General features: G+C 54.1%; 15 non-coding genes across 15 annotated transcripts; all 15 read right to left on the reverse strand.

The window, feature by feature from the left end:
• Positions 1 to 584: 584 nt before the first annotated feature.
• On the reverse strand, positions 585 to 656 carry TRNAD-GUC (transfer RNA aspartic acid (anticodon GUC)). Its single transcript has one exon. It is a non-coding gene; the product is annotated as a tRNA-Asp (tRNA).
• Positions 657 to 1291: 635 nt separating this feature from the next.
• TRNAD-GUC (transfer RNA aspartic acid (anticodon GUC)) lies at positions 1292 to 1363 on the reverse strand. Its single transcript has one exon. It is a non-coding gene; the product is annotated as a tRNA-Asp (tRNA).
• A 635-nt stretch (positions 1364 to 1998) lies between these two features.
• Positions 1999 to 2070, reverse strand: TRNAD-GUC (transfer RNA aspartic acid (anticodon GUC)). Its single transcript has one exon. It is a non-coding gene; the product is annotated as a tRNA-Asp (tRNA).
• Positions 2071 to 2705: 635 nt separating this feature from the next.
• On the reverse strand, positions 2706 to 2777 carry TRNAD-GUC (transfer RNA aspartic acid (anticodon GUC)). Its single transcript has one exon. It is a non-coding gene; the product is annotated as a tRNA-Asp (tRNA).
• A 635-nt stretch (positions 2778 to 3412) lies between these two features.
• TRNAD-GUC (transfer RNA aspartic acid (anticodon GUC)) lies at positions 3413 to 3484 on the reverse strand. Its single transcript has one exon. It is a non-coding gene; the product is annotated as a tRNA-Asp (tRNA).
• Positions 3485 to 4120: 636 nt separating this feature from the next.
• TRNAD-GUC (transfer RNA aspartic acid (anticodon GUC)) lies at positions 4121 to 4192 on the reverse strand. The gene has a single exon. It is a non-coding gene; the product is annotated as a tRNA-Asp (tRNA).
• A 635-nt stretch (positions 4193 to 4827) lies between these two features.
• On the reverse strand, positions 4828 to 4899 carry TRNAD-GUC (transfer RNA aspartic acid (anticodon GUC)). Its single transcript has one exon. It is a non-coding gene; the product is annotated as a tRNA-Asp (tRNA).
• Positions 4900 to 5534: 635 nt separating this feature from the next.
• Positions 5535 to 5606, reverse strand: TRNAD-GUC (transfer RNA aspartic acid (anticodon GUC)). Its single transcript has one exon. It is a non-coding gene; the product is annotated as a tRNA-Asp (tRNA).
• A 635-nt stretch (positions 5607 to 6241) lies between these two features.
• Positions 6242 to 6313, reverse strand: TRNAD-GUC (transfer RNA aspartic acid (anticodon GUC)). The gene has a single exon. It is a non-coding gene; the product is annotated as a tRNA-Asp (tRNA).
• Positions 6314 to 6949: 636 nt separating this feature from the next.
• TRNAD-GUC (transfer RNA aspartic acid (anticodon GUC)) lies at positions 6950 to 7021 on the reverse strand. The gene has a single exon. It is a non-coding gene; the product is annotated as a tRNA-Asp (tRNA).
• Positions 7022 to 7656: 635 nt separating this feature from the next.
• Positions 7657 to 7728, reverse strand: TRNAD-GUC (transfer RNA aspartic acid (anticodon GUC)). The gene has a single exon. It is a non-coding gene; the product is annotated as a tRNA-Asp (tRNA).
• A 635-nt stretch (positions 7729 to 8363) lies between these two features.
• On the reverse strand, positions 8364 to 8435 carry TRNAD-GUC (transfer RNA aspartic acid (anticodon GUC)). The gene has a single exon. It is a non-coding gene; the product is annotated as a tRNA-Asp (tRNA).
• A 635-nt stretch (positions 8436 to 9070) lies between these two features.
• On the reverse strand, positions 9071 to 9142 carry TRNAD-GUC (transfer RNA aspartic acid (anticodon GUC)). Its single transcript has one exon. It is a non-coding gene; the product is annotated as a tRNA-Asp (tRNA).
• Positions 9143 to 9777: 635 nt separating this feature from the next.
• On the reverse strand, positions 9778 to 9849 carry TRNAD-GUC (transfer RNA aspartic acid (anticodon GUC)). The gene has a single exon. It is a non-coding gene; the product is annotated as a tRNA-Asp (tRNA).
• Positions 9850 to 10484: 635 nt separating this feature from the next.
• Positions 10485 to 10556, reverse strand: TRNAD-GUC (transfer RNA aspartic acid (anticodon GUC)). Its single transcript has one exon. It is a non-coding gene; the product is annotated as a tRNA-Asp (tRNA).
• Positions 10557 to 12362: the final 1806 nt, after the last annotated feature.

The following is a 12362-nucleotide window of genomic DNA, read 5'->3' on the forward strand; positions in this document are numbered from 1 at the left end:
CGACCCCCCAGCAAGGCCTCTTTCCATGCACCTCTGAAATCAAAGGGGGTTGAAAGCAAACAAACGGCGGCAGTTGATGGAAATGGCATTCAGCTGAATGAATGACTGACATCCTCCGACAAAGACGGGACCTCTTGGAAAGTATGACGGAAAGATCGGGCAGTCTCCGGGCAGATGCCATTGCTCTTGGGATCTCTAGGGGTTCGGCCGGTTGTGCACCTCCTCAGATCTTCTGCCACCCTGAAAACAGCTCCTAAAGAGGATATCTGGAGTCCTCTTATTAGCCAAGTGGTCTGAAGAAAATCTCAAGTCTGACCATTTCAGCACACTGTTTCTTTTGCGCCGAAGGAAAAGTGGCGGTGCCGAGTCATTCCTAGGGATGAGGCGGTGCTTTTATAGGTGAAACCAACCTGCTACTGTCGGCGCTACGTGAACGAGGAGCTGGTGAGCGGCCAAGCTTCTCGGTATCAAACGGAAAGCTCGACTTCCTGAGGTGGGACCATGTCCAAGAAGGAACTGTGAGGACAGTCTTGGGAAAGAGCTCCGCACGAAAGCAAGACTCGGGCGAGAAAAAATGCAAAGCTCTCCCCGTCGGGGAATCGAACCCCGGTCTCCCGCGTGACAGGCGGGGATACTCACCACTATACTAACGAGGAACAAGCTGCTGGCAGGGGCCTGTCGCGCTGCGGCCAAAGTCGAGCTGCTTGCGACCCCCCAGCAAGGCCTCTTTCCATGCACCTCTGAAATCAAAGGGGGTTGAAAGCAAACAAACGGCGGCAGTTGATGGAAATGGCATTCAGCTGAATGAATGACTGACATCCTCCGACAAAGACGGGACCTCTTGGAAAGTATGACGGAAAGATCGGGCAGTCTCCGGGCAGATGCCATTGCTCTTGGGATCTCTAGGGGTTCGGCCGGTTGTGCACCTCCTCAGATCTTCTGCCACCCTGAAAACAGCTCCTAAAGAGGATATCTGGAGTCCTCTTATTAGCCAAGTGGTCTGAAGAAAATCTCAAGTCTGACCATTTCAGCACACTGTTTCTTTTGCGCCGAAGGAAAAGTGGCGGTGCCGAGTCATTCCTAGGGATGAGGCGGTGCTTTTATAGGTGAAACCAACCTGCTACTGTCGGCGCTACGTGAACGAGGAGCTGGTGAGCGGCCAAGCTTCTCGGTATCAAACGGAAAGCTCGACTTCCTGAGGTGGGACCATGTCCAAGAAGGAACTGTGAGGACAGTCTTGGGAAAGAGCTCCGCACGAAAGCAAGACTCGGGCGAGAAAAAATGCAAAGCTCTCCCCGTCGGGGAATCGAACCCCGGTCTCCCGCGTGACAGGCGGGGATACTCACCACTATACTAACGAGGAACAAGCTGCTGGCAGGGGCCTGTCGCGCTGCGGCCAAAGTCGAGCTGCTTGCGACCCCCCAGCAAGGCCTCTTTCCATGCACCTCTGAAATCAAAGGGGGTTGAAAGCAAACAAACGGCGGCAGTTGATGGAAATGGCATTCAGCTGAATGAATGACTGACATCCTCCGACAAAGACGGGACCTCTTGGAAAGTATGACGGAAAGATCGGGCAGTCTCCGGGCAGATGCCATTGCTCTTGGGATCTCTAGGGGTTCGGCCGGTTGTGCACCTCCTCAGATCTTCTGCCACCCTGAAAACAGCTCCTAAAGAGGATATCTGGAGTCCTCTTATTAGCCAAGTGGTCTGAAGAAAATCTCAAGTCTGACCATTTCAGCACACTGTTTCTTTTGCGCCGAAGGAAAAGTGGCGGTGCCGAGTCATTCCTAGGGATGAGGCGGTGCTTTTATAGGTGAAACCAACCTGCTACTGTCGGCGCTACGTGAACGAGGAGCTGGCGAGCGGCCAAGCTTCTCGGTATCAAACGGAAAGCTCGACTTCCTGAGGTGGGACCATGTCCAAGAAGGAACTGTGAGGACAGTCTTGGGAAAGAGCTCCGCACGAAAGCAAGACTCGGGCGAGAAAAAATGCAAAGCTCTCCCCGTCGGGGAATCGAACCCCGGTCTCCCGCGTGACAGGCGGGGATACTCACCACTATACTAACGAGGAACAAGCTGCTGGCAGGGGCCTGTCGCGCTGCGGCCAAAGTCGAGCTGCTTGCGACCCCCCAGCAAGGCCTCTTTCCATGCACCTCTGAAATCAAAGGGGGTTGAAAGCAAACAAACGGCGGCAGTTGATGGAAATGGCATTCAGCTGAATGAATGACTGACATCCTCCGACAAAGACGGGACCTCTTGGAAAGTATGACGGAAAGATCGGGCAGTCTCCGGGCAGATGCCATTGCTCTTGGGATCTCTAGGGGTTCGGCCGGTTGTGCACCTCCTCAGATCTTCTGCCACCCTGAAAACAGCTCCTAAAGAGGATATCTGGAGTCCTCTTATTAGCCAAGTGGTCTGAAGAAAATCTCAAGTCTGACCATTTCAGCACACTGTTTCTTTTGCGCCAAAGGAAAAGTGGCGGTGCCGAGTCATTCCTAGGGATGAGGCGGTGCTTTTATAGGTGAAACCAACCTGCTACTGTCGGCGCTACGTGAACGAGGAGCTGGCGAGCGGCCAAGCTTCTCGGTATCAAACGGAAAGCTCGACTTCCTGAGGTGGGACCATGTCCAAGAAGGAACTGAGAGGACAGTCTTGGGAAAGAGCTCCGCACGAAAGCAAGACTCGGGCGAGAAAAAATGCAAAGCTCTCCCCGTCGGGGAATCGAACCCCGGTCTCCCGCGTGACAGGCGGGGATACTCACCACTATACTAACGAGGAACAAGCTGCTGGCAGGGGCCTGTCGCGCTGCGGCCAAAGTCGAGCTGCTTGCGACCCCCCAGCAAGGCCTCTTTCCATGCACCTCTGAAATCAAAGGGGGTTGAAAGCAAACAAACGGCGGCAGTTGATGGAAATGGCATTCAGCTGAATGAATGACTGACATCCTCCGACAAAGACGGGACCTCTTGGAAAGTATGACGGAAAGATCGGGCAGTCTCCGGGCAGATGCCATTGCTCTTGGGATCTCTAGGGGTTCGGCCGGTTGTGCACCTCCTCAGATCTTCTGCCACCCTGAAAACAGCTCCTAAAGAGGATATCTGGAGTCCTCTTATTAGCCAAGTGGTCTGAAGAAAATCTCAAGTCTGACCATTTCAGCACACTGTTTCTTTTGCGCCGAAGGAAAAGTGGCGGTGCCGAGTCATTCCTAGGGATGAGGCGGTGCTTTTATAGGTGAAACCAACCTGCTACTGTCGGCGCTACGTGAACGAGGAGCTGGCGAGCGGCCAAGCTTCTCGGTATCAAACGGAAAGCTCGACTTCCTGAGGTGGGACCATGTCCAAGAAGGAACTGTGAGGACAGTCTTGGGAAAGAGCTCCGCACGAAAGCAAGACTCGGGCGAGAAAAAATGCAAAGCTCTCCCCGTCGGGGAATCGAACCCCGGTCTCCCGCGTGACAGGCGGGGATACTCACCACTATACTAACGAGGAACAAGCTGCTGGCAGGGGCCTGTCGCGCTGCGGCCAAAGTCGAGCTGCTTGCGACCCCCCAGCAAGGCCTCTTTCCATGCACCTCTGAAATCAAAGGGGGTTGAAAGCAAACAAACGGCGGCAGTTGATGGAAATGGCATTCAGCTGAATGAATGACTGACATCCTCCGACAAAGACGGGACCTCTTGGAAAGTATGACGGAAAGATCGGGCAGTCTCCGGGCAGATGCCATTGCTCTTGGGATCTCTAGGGGTTCGGCCGGTTGTGCACCTCCTCAGATCTTCTGCCACCCTGAAAACAGCTCCTAAAGAGGATATCTGGAGTCCTCTTATTAGCCAAGTGGTCTGAAGAAAATCTCAAGTCTGACCATTTCAGCACACTGTTTCTTTTGCGCCGAAGGAAAAGTGGCGGTGCCGAGTCATTCCTAGGGATGAGGCGGTGCTTTTATAGGTGAAACCAACCTGCTACTGTCGGCGCTACGTGAACGAGGAGCTGGCGAGCGGCCAAGCTTCTCGGTATCAAACGGAAAGCTCGACTTCCTGAGGTGGGACCATGTCCAAGAAGGAACTGTGAGGACAGTCTTGGGAAAGAGCTCCGCACGAAAGCAAGACTCGGGCGAGAAAAAAATGCAAAGCTCTCCCCGTCGGGGAATCGAACCCCGGTCTCCCGCGTGACAGGCGGGGATACTCACCACTATACTAACGAGGAACAAGCTGCTGGCAGGGGCCTGTCGCGCTGCGGCCAAAGTCGAGCTGCTTGCGACCCCCCAGCAAGGCCTCTTTCCATGCACCTCTGAAATCAAAGGGGGTTGAAAGCAAACAAACGGCGGCAGTTGATGGAAATGGCATTCAGCTGAATGAATGACTGACATCCTCCGACAAAGACGGGACCTCTTGGAAAGTATGACGGAAAGATCGGGCAGTCTCCGGGCAGATGCCATTGCTCTTGGGATCTCTAGGGGTTCGGCCGGTTGTGCACCTCCTCAGATCTTCTGCCACCCTGAAAACAGCTCCTAAAGAGGATATCTGGAGTCCTCTTATTAGCCAAGTGGTCTGAAGAAAATCTCAAGTCTGACCATTTCAGCACACTGTTTCTTTTGCGCCGAAGGAAAAGTGGCGGTGCCGAGTCATTCCTAGGGATGAGGCGGTGCTTTTATAGGTGAAACCAACCTGCTACTGTCGGCGCTACGTGAACGAGGAGCTGGCGAGCGGCCAAGCTTCTCGGTATCAAACGGAAAGCTCGACTTCCTGAGGTGGGACCATGTCCAAGAAGGAACTGTGAGGACAGTCTTGGGAAAGAGCTCCGCTCGAAAGCAAGACTCGGGCGAGAAAAAATGCAAAGCTCTCCCCGTCGGGGAATCGAACCCCGGTCTCCCGCGTGACAGGCGGGGATACTCACCACTATACTAACGAGGAACAAGCTGCTGGCAGGGGCCTGTCGCGCTGCGGCCAAAGTCGAGCTGCTTGCGACCCCCCAGCAAGGCCTCTTTCCATGCACCTCTGAAATCAAAGGGGGTTGAAAGCAAACAAACGGCGGCAGTTGATGGAAATGGCATTCAGCTGAATGAATGACTGACATCCTCCGACAAAGACGGGACCTCTTGGAAAGTATGACGGAAAGATCGGGCAGTCTCCGGGCAGATGCCATTGCTCTTGGGATCTCTAGGGGTTCGGCCGGTTGTGCACCTCCTCAGATCTTCTGCCACCCTGAAAACAGCTCCTAAAGAGGATATCTGGAGTCCTCTTATTAGCCAAGTGGTCTGAAGAAAATCTCAAGTCTGACCATTTCAGCACACTGTTTCTTTTGCACCGAAGGAAAAGTGGCGGTGCCGAGTCATTCCTAGGGATGAGGCGGTGCTTTTATAGGTGAAACCAACCTGCTACTGTCGGCGCTACGTGAACGAGGAGCTGGCGAGCGGCCAAGCTTCTCGGTATCAAACGGAAAGCTCGACTTCCTGAGGTGGGACCATGTCCAAGAAGGAACTGTGAGGACAGTCTTGGGAAAGAGCTCCGCACGAAAGCAAGACTCGGGCGAGAAAAAATGCAAAGCTCTCCCCGTCGGGGAATCGAACCCCGGTCTCCCGCGTGACAGGCGGGGATACTCACCACTATACTAACGAGGAACAAGCTGCTGGCAGTGGCCTGTCGCGCTGCGGCCAAAGTCGAGCTGCTTGCGACCCCCCAGCAAGGCCTCTTTCCATGCACCTCTGAAATCAAAGGGGGTTGAAAGCAAACAAACGGCGGCAGTTGATGGAAATGGCATTCAGCTGAATGAATGACTGACATCCTCCGACAAAGACGGGACCTCTTGGAAAGTATGACGGAAAGATCGGGCAGTCTCCGGGCAGATGCCATTGCTCTTGGGATCTCTAGGGGTTCGGCCGGTTGTGCACCTCCTCAGATCTTCTGCCACCCTGAAAACAGCTCCTAAAGAGGATATCTGGAGTCCTCTTATTAGCCAAGTGGTCTGAAGAAAATCTCAAGTCTGACCATTTCAGCACACTGTTTCTTTTGCGCCGAAGGAAAAGTGGCGGTGCCGAGTCATTCCTAGGGATGAGGCGGTGCTTTTATAGGTGAAACCAACCTGCTACTGTCGGCGCTACGTGAACGAGGAGCTGGCGAGCGGCCAAGCTTCTCGGTATCAAACGGAAAGCTCGACTTCCTGAGGTGGGACCATGTCCAAGAAGGAACTGTGAGGACAGTCTTGGGAAAGAGCTCCGCACGAAAGCAAGACTCGGGCGAGAAAAAATGCAAAGCTCTCCCCGTCGGGGAATCGAACCCCGGTCTCCCGCGTGACAGGCGGGGATACTCACCACTATACTAACGAGGAACAAGCTGCTGGCAGGGGCCTGTCGCGCTGCGGCCAAAGTCGAGCTGCTTGCGACCCCCCAGCAAGGCCTCTTTCCATGCACCTCTGAAATCAAAGGGGGTTGAAAGCAAACAAACGGCGGCAGTTGATGGAAATGGCATTCAGCTGAATGAATGACTGACATCCTCCGACAAAGACGGGACCTCTTGGAAAGTATGACGGAAAGATCGGGCAGTCTCCGGGCAGATGCCATTGCTCTTGGGATCTCTAGGGGTTCGGCCGGTTGTGCACCTCCTCAGATCTTCTGCCACCCTGAAAACAGCTCCTAAAGAGGATATCTGGAGTCCTCTTATTAGCCAAGTGGTCTGAAGAAAATCTCAAGTCTGACCATTTCAGCACACTGTTTCTTTTGCGCCGAAGGAAAAGTGGCGGTGCCGAGTCATTCCTAGGGATGAGGCGGTGCTTTTATAGGTGAAACCAACCTGCTACTGTCGGCGCTACGTGAACGAGGAGCTGGCGAGCGGCCAAGCTTCTCGGTATCAAACGGAAAGCTCGACTTCCTGAGGTGGGACCATGTCCAAGAAGGAACTGTGAGGACAGTCTTGGGAAAGAGCTCCGCACGAAAGCAAGACTCGGGCGAGAAAAAAATGCAAAGCTCTCCCCGTCGGGGAATCGAACCCCGGTCTCCCGCGTGACAGGCGGGGATACTCACCACTATACTAACGAGGAACAAGCTGCTGGCAGGGGCCTGTCGCGCTGCGGCCAAAGTCGAGCTGCTTGCGACCCCCCAGCAAGGCCTCTTTCCATGCACCTCTGAAATCAAAGGGGGTTGAAAGCAAACAAACGGCGGCAGTTGATGGAAATGGCATTCAGCTGAATGAATGACTGACATCCTCCGACAAAGACGGGACCTCTTGGAAAGTATGACGGAAAGATCGGGCAGTCTCCGGGCAGATGCCATTGCTCTTGGGATCTCTAGGGGTTCGGCCGGTTGTGCACCTCCTCAGATCTTCTGCCACCCTGAAAACAGCTCCTAAAGAGGATATCTGGAGTCCTCTTATTAGCCAAGTGGTCTGAAGAAAATCTCAAGTCTGACCATTTCAGCACACTGTTTCTTTTGCGCCGAAGGAAAAGTGGCGGTGCCGAGTCATTCCTAGGGATGAGGCGGTGCTTTTATAGGTGAAACCAACCTGCTACTGTCGGCGCTACGTGAACGAGGAGCTGGCGAGCGGCCAAGCTTCTCGGTATCAAACGGAAAGCTCGACTTCCTGAGGTGGGACCATGTCCAAGAAGGAACTGTGAGGACAGTCTTGGGAAAGAGCTCCGCTCGAAAGCAAGACTCGGGCGAGAAAAAATGCAAAGCTCTCCCCGTCGGGGAATCGAACCCCGGTCTCCCGCGTGACAGGCGGGGATACTCACCACTATACTAACGAGGAACAAGCTGCTGGCAGGGGCCTGTCGCGCTGCGGCCAAAGTCGAGCTGCTTGCGACCCCCCAGCAAGGCCTCTTTCCATGCACCTCTGAAATCAAAGGGGGTTGAAAGCAAACAAACGGCGGCAGTTGATGGAAATGGCATTCAGCTGAATGAATGACTGACATCCTCCGACAAAGACGGGACCTCTTGGAAAGTATGACGGAAAGATCGGGCAGTCTCCGGGCAGATGCCATTGCTCTTGGGATCTCTAGGGGTTCGGCCGGTTGTGCACCTCCTCAGATCTTCTGCCACCCTGAAAACAGCTCCTAAAGAGGATATCTGGAGTCCTCTTATTAGCCAAGTGGTCTGAAGAAAATCTCAAGTCTGACCATTTCAGCACACTGTTTCTTTTGCACCGAAGGAAAAGTGGCGGTGCCGAGTCATTCCTAGGGATGAGGCGGTGCTTTTATAGGTGAAACCAACCTGCTACTGTCGGCGCTACGTGAACGAGGAGCTGGCGAGCGGCCAAGCTTCTCGGTATCAAACGGAAAGCTCGACTTCCTGAGGTGGGACCATGTCCAAGAAGGAACTGTGAGGACAGTCTTGGGAAAGAGCTCCGCACGAAAGCAAGACTCGGGCGAGAAAAAATGCAAAGCTCTCCCCGTCGGGGAATCGAACCCCGGTCTCCCGCGTGACAGGCGGGGATACTCACCACTATACTAACGAGGAACAAGCTGCTGGCAGGGGCCTGTCGCGCTGCGGCCAAAGTCGAGCTGCTTGCGACCCCCCAGCAAGGCCTCTTTCCATGCACCTCTGAAATCAAAGGGGGTTGAAAGCAAACAAACGGCGGCAGTTGATGGAAATGGCATTCAGCTGAATGAATGACTGACATCCTCCGACAAAGACGGGACCTCTTGGAAAGTATGACGGAAAGATCGGGCAGTCTCCGGGCAGATGCCATTGCTCTTGGGATCTCTAGGGGTTCGGCCGGTTGTGCACCTCCTCAGATCTTCTGCCACCCTGAAAACAGCTCCTAAAGAGGATATCTGGAGTCCTCTTATTAGCCAAGTGGTCTGAAGAAAATCTCAAGTCTGACCATTTCAGCACACTGTTTCTTTTGCACCGAAGGAAAAGTGGCGGTGCCGAGTCATTCCTAGGGATGAGGCGGTGCTTTTATAGGTGAAACCAACCTGCTACTGTCGGCGCTACGTGAACGAGGAGCTGGCGAGCGGCCAAGCTTCTCGGTATCAAACGGAAAGCTCGACTTCCTGAGGTGGGACCATGTCCAAGAAGGAACTGTGAGGACAGTCTTGGGAAAGAGCTCCGCACGAAAGCAAGACTCGGGCGAGAAAAAATGCAAAGCTCTCCCCGTCGGGGAATCGAACCCCGGTCTCCCGCGTGACAGGCGGGGATACTCACCACTATACTAACGAGGAACAAGCTGCTGGCAGTGGCCTGTCGCGCTGCGGCCAAAGTCGAGCTGCTTGCGACCCCCCAGCAAGGCCTCTTTCCATGCACCTCTGAAATCAAAGGGGGTTGAAAGCAAACAAACGGCGGCAGTTGATGGAAATGGCATTCAGCTGAATGAATGACTGACATCCTCCGACAAAGACGGGACCTCTTGGAAAGTATGACGGAAAGATCGGGCAGTCTCCGGGCAGATGCCATTGCTCTTGGGATCTCTAGGGGTTCGGCCGGTTGTGCACCTCCTCAGATCTTCTGCCACCCTGAAAACAGCTCCTAAAGAGGATATCTGGAGTCCTCTTATTAGCCAAGTGGTCTGAAGAAAATCTCAAGTCTGACCATTTCAGCACACTGTTTCTTTTGCGCCGAAGGAAAAGTGGCGGTGCCGAGTCATTCCTAGGGATGAGGCGGTGCTTTTATAGGTGAAACCAACCTGCTACTGTCGGCGCTACGTGAACGAGGAGCTGGCGAGCGGCCAAGCTTCTCGGTATCAAACGGAAAGCTCGACTTCCTGAGGTGGGACCATGTCCAAGAAGGAACTGTGAGGACAGTCTTGGGAAAGAGCTCCGCACGAAAGCAAGACTCGGGCGAGAAAAAATGCAAAGCTCTCCCCGTCGGGGAATCGAACCCCGGTCTCCCGCGTGACAGGCGGGGATACTCACCACTATACTAACGAGGAACAAGCTGCTGGCAGGGGCCTGTCGCGCTGCGGCCAAAGTCGAGCTGCTTGCGACCCCCCAGCAAGGCCTCTTTCCATGCACCTCTGAAATCAAAGGGGGTTGAAAGCAAACAAACGGCGGCAGTTGATGGAAATGGCATTCAGCTGAATGAATGACTGACATCCTCCGACAAAGACGGGACCTCTTGGAAAGTATGACGGAAAGATCGGGCAGTCTCCGGGCAGATGCCATTGCTCTTGGGATCTCTAGGGGTTCGGCCGGTTGTGCACCTCCTCAGATCTTCTGCCACCCTGAAAACAGCTCCTAAAGAGGATATCTGGAGTCCTCTTATTAGCCAAGTGGTCTGAAGAAAATCTCAAGTCTGACCATTTCAGCACACTGTTTCTTTTGCGCCGAAGGAAAAGTGGCGGTGCCGAGTCATTCCTAGGGATGAGGCGGTGCTTTTATAGGTGAAACCAACCTGCTACTGTCGGCGCTACGTGAACGAGGAGCTGGCGAGCGGCCAAGCTTCTCGGTATCAAACGGAAAGCTCGACTTCCTGAGGTGGGACCATGTCCAAGAAGGAACTGTGAGGACAGTCTTGGGAAAGAGCTCCGCACGAAAGCAAGACTCGGGCGAGAAAAAATGCAAAGCTCTCCCCGTCGGGGAATCGAACCCCGGTCTCCCGCGTGACAGGCGGGGATACTCACCACTATACTAACGAGGAACAAGCTGCTGGCAGGGGCCTGTCGCGCTGCGGCCAAAGTCGAGCTGCTTGCGACCCCCCAGCAAGGCCTCTTTCCATGCACCTCTGAAATCAAAGGGGGTTGAAAGCAAACAAACGGCGGCAGTTGATGGAAATGGCATTCAGCTGAATGAATGACTGACATCCTCCGACAAAGACGGGACCTCTTGGAAAGTATGACGGAAAGATCGGGCAGTCTCCGGGCAGATGCCATTGCTCTTGGGATCTCTAGGGGTTCGGCCGGTTGTGCACCTCCTCAGATCTTCTGCCACCCTGAAAACAGCTCCTAAAGAGGATATCTGGAGTCCTCTTATTAGCCAAGTGGTCTGAAGAAAATCTCAAGTCTGACCATTTCAGCACACTGTTTCTTTTGCGCCGAAGGAAAAGTGGCGGTGCCGAGTCATTCCTAGGGATGAGGCGGTGCTTTTATAGGTGAAACCAACCTGCTACTGTCGGCGCTACGTGAACGAGGAGCTGGCGAGCGGCCAAGCTTCTCGGTATCAAACGGAAAGCTCGACTTCCTGAGGTGGGACCATGTCCAAGAAGGAACTGTGAGGACAGTCTTGGGAAAGAGCTCCGCACGAAAGCAAGACTCGGGCGAGAAAAAATGCAAAGCTCTCCCCGTCGGGGAATCGAACCCCGGTCTCCCGCATGACAGGCGGGGATACTCACCACTATACTAACGAGGAACAAGCTGCTGGCAGGGGCCTGTCGCGCTGCGGCCAAAGTCGAGCTGCTTGCGACCCCCCAGCAAGGCCTCTTTCCATGCACCTCTGAAATCAAAGGGGGTTGAAAGCAAACAAACGGCGGCAGTTGATGGAAATGGCATTCAGCTGAATGAATGACTGACATCCTCCGACAAAGACGGGACCTCTTGGAAAGTATGACGGAAAGATCGGGCAGTCTCCGGGCAGATGCCATTGCTCTTGGGATCTCTAGGGGTTCGGCCGGTTGTGCACCTCCTCAGATCTTCTGCCACCCTGAAAACAGCTCCTAAAGAGGATATCTGGAGTCCTCTTATTAGCCAAGTGGTCTGAAGAAAATCTCAAGTCTGACCATTTCAGCACACTGTTTCTTTTGCGCCAAAGGAAAAGTGGCGGTGCCGAGTCATTCCTAGGGATGAGGCGGTGCTTTTATAGGTGAAACCAACCTGCTACTGTCGGCGCTACGTGAACGAGGAGCTGGCGAGCGGCCAAGCTTCTCGGTATCAAACGGAAAGCTCGACTTCCTGAGGTGGGACCATGTCCAAGAAGGAACTGTGAGGACAGTCTTGGGAAAGAGCTCCGCACGAAAGCAAGACTCGGGCGAGAAAAAATGCAAAGCTCTCCCCGTCGGAGAATCGAACCCCGGTCTCCCGCGTGACAGGCGGGGATACTCACCACTATACTAACGAAGAACAAGCTGCTAGCAGGGGCCTGTCGCGCTGCGGCCAAAGTCGAGCTGCTTGCGACCCCCCAGCAAGGCCTCTTTCCATGCACCTCTGAAATCAAAGGGGGTTGAAAGCAAACAAACGGCGGCAGTTGATGGAAATGGCATTCAGCTGAATGAATGACTGACATCCTCCGACAAAGACGGGACCTCTTGGAAAGTATGACGGAAAGATCGGGCAGTCTCCGGGCAGATGCCATTGCTCTTGGGATCTCTTGGGGTTCGGCCGGTTGTGCACCTCCTCAGATCTTCTGCCACCCTGAAAACAGCTCCTAAAGAGGATATCTGGAGTCCTCTTATTAGCCAAGTGGTCTGAAGAAAATCTCAAGTCTGACCATTTCAGCACACTGTTTCTTTTGC

Source organism: Engystomops pustulosus, chromosome 7, assembly GCF_040894005.1.
Source record: "Engystomops pustulosus chromosome 7, aEngPut4.maternal, whole genome shotgun sequence".
In the NCBI taxonomy this organism is placed as follows: domain Eukaryota; kingdom Metazoa; phylum Chordata; class Amphibia; order Anura; family Leptodactylidae; genus Engystomops; species Engystomops pustulosus.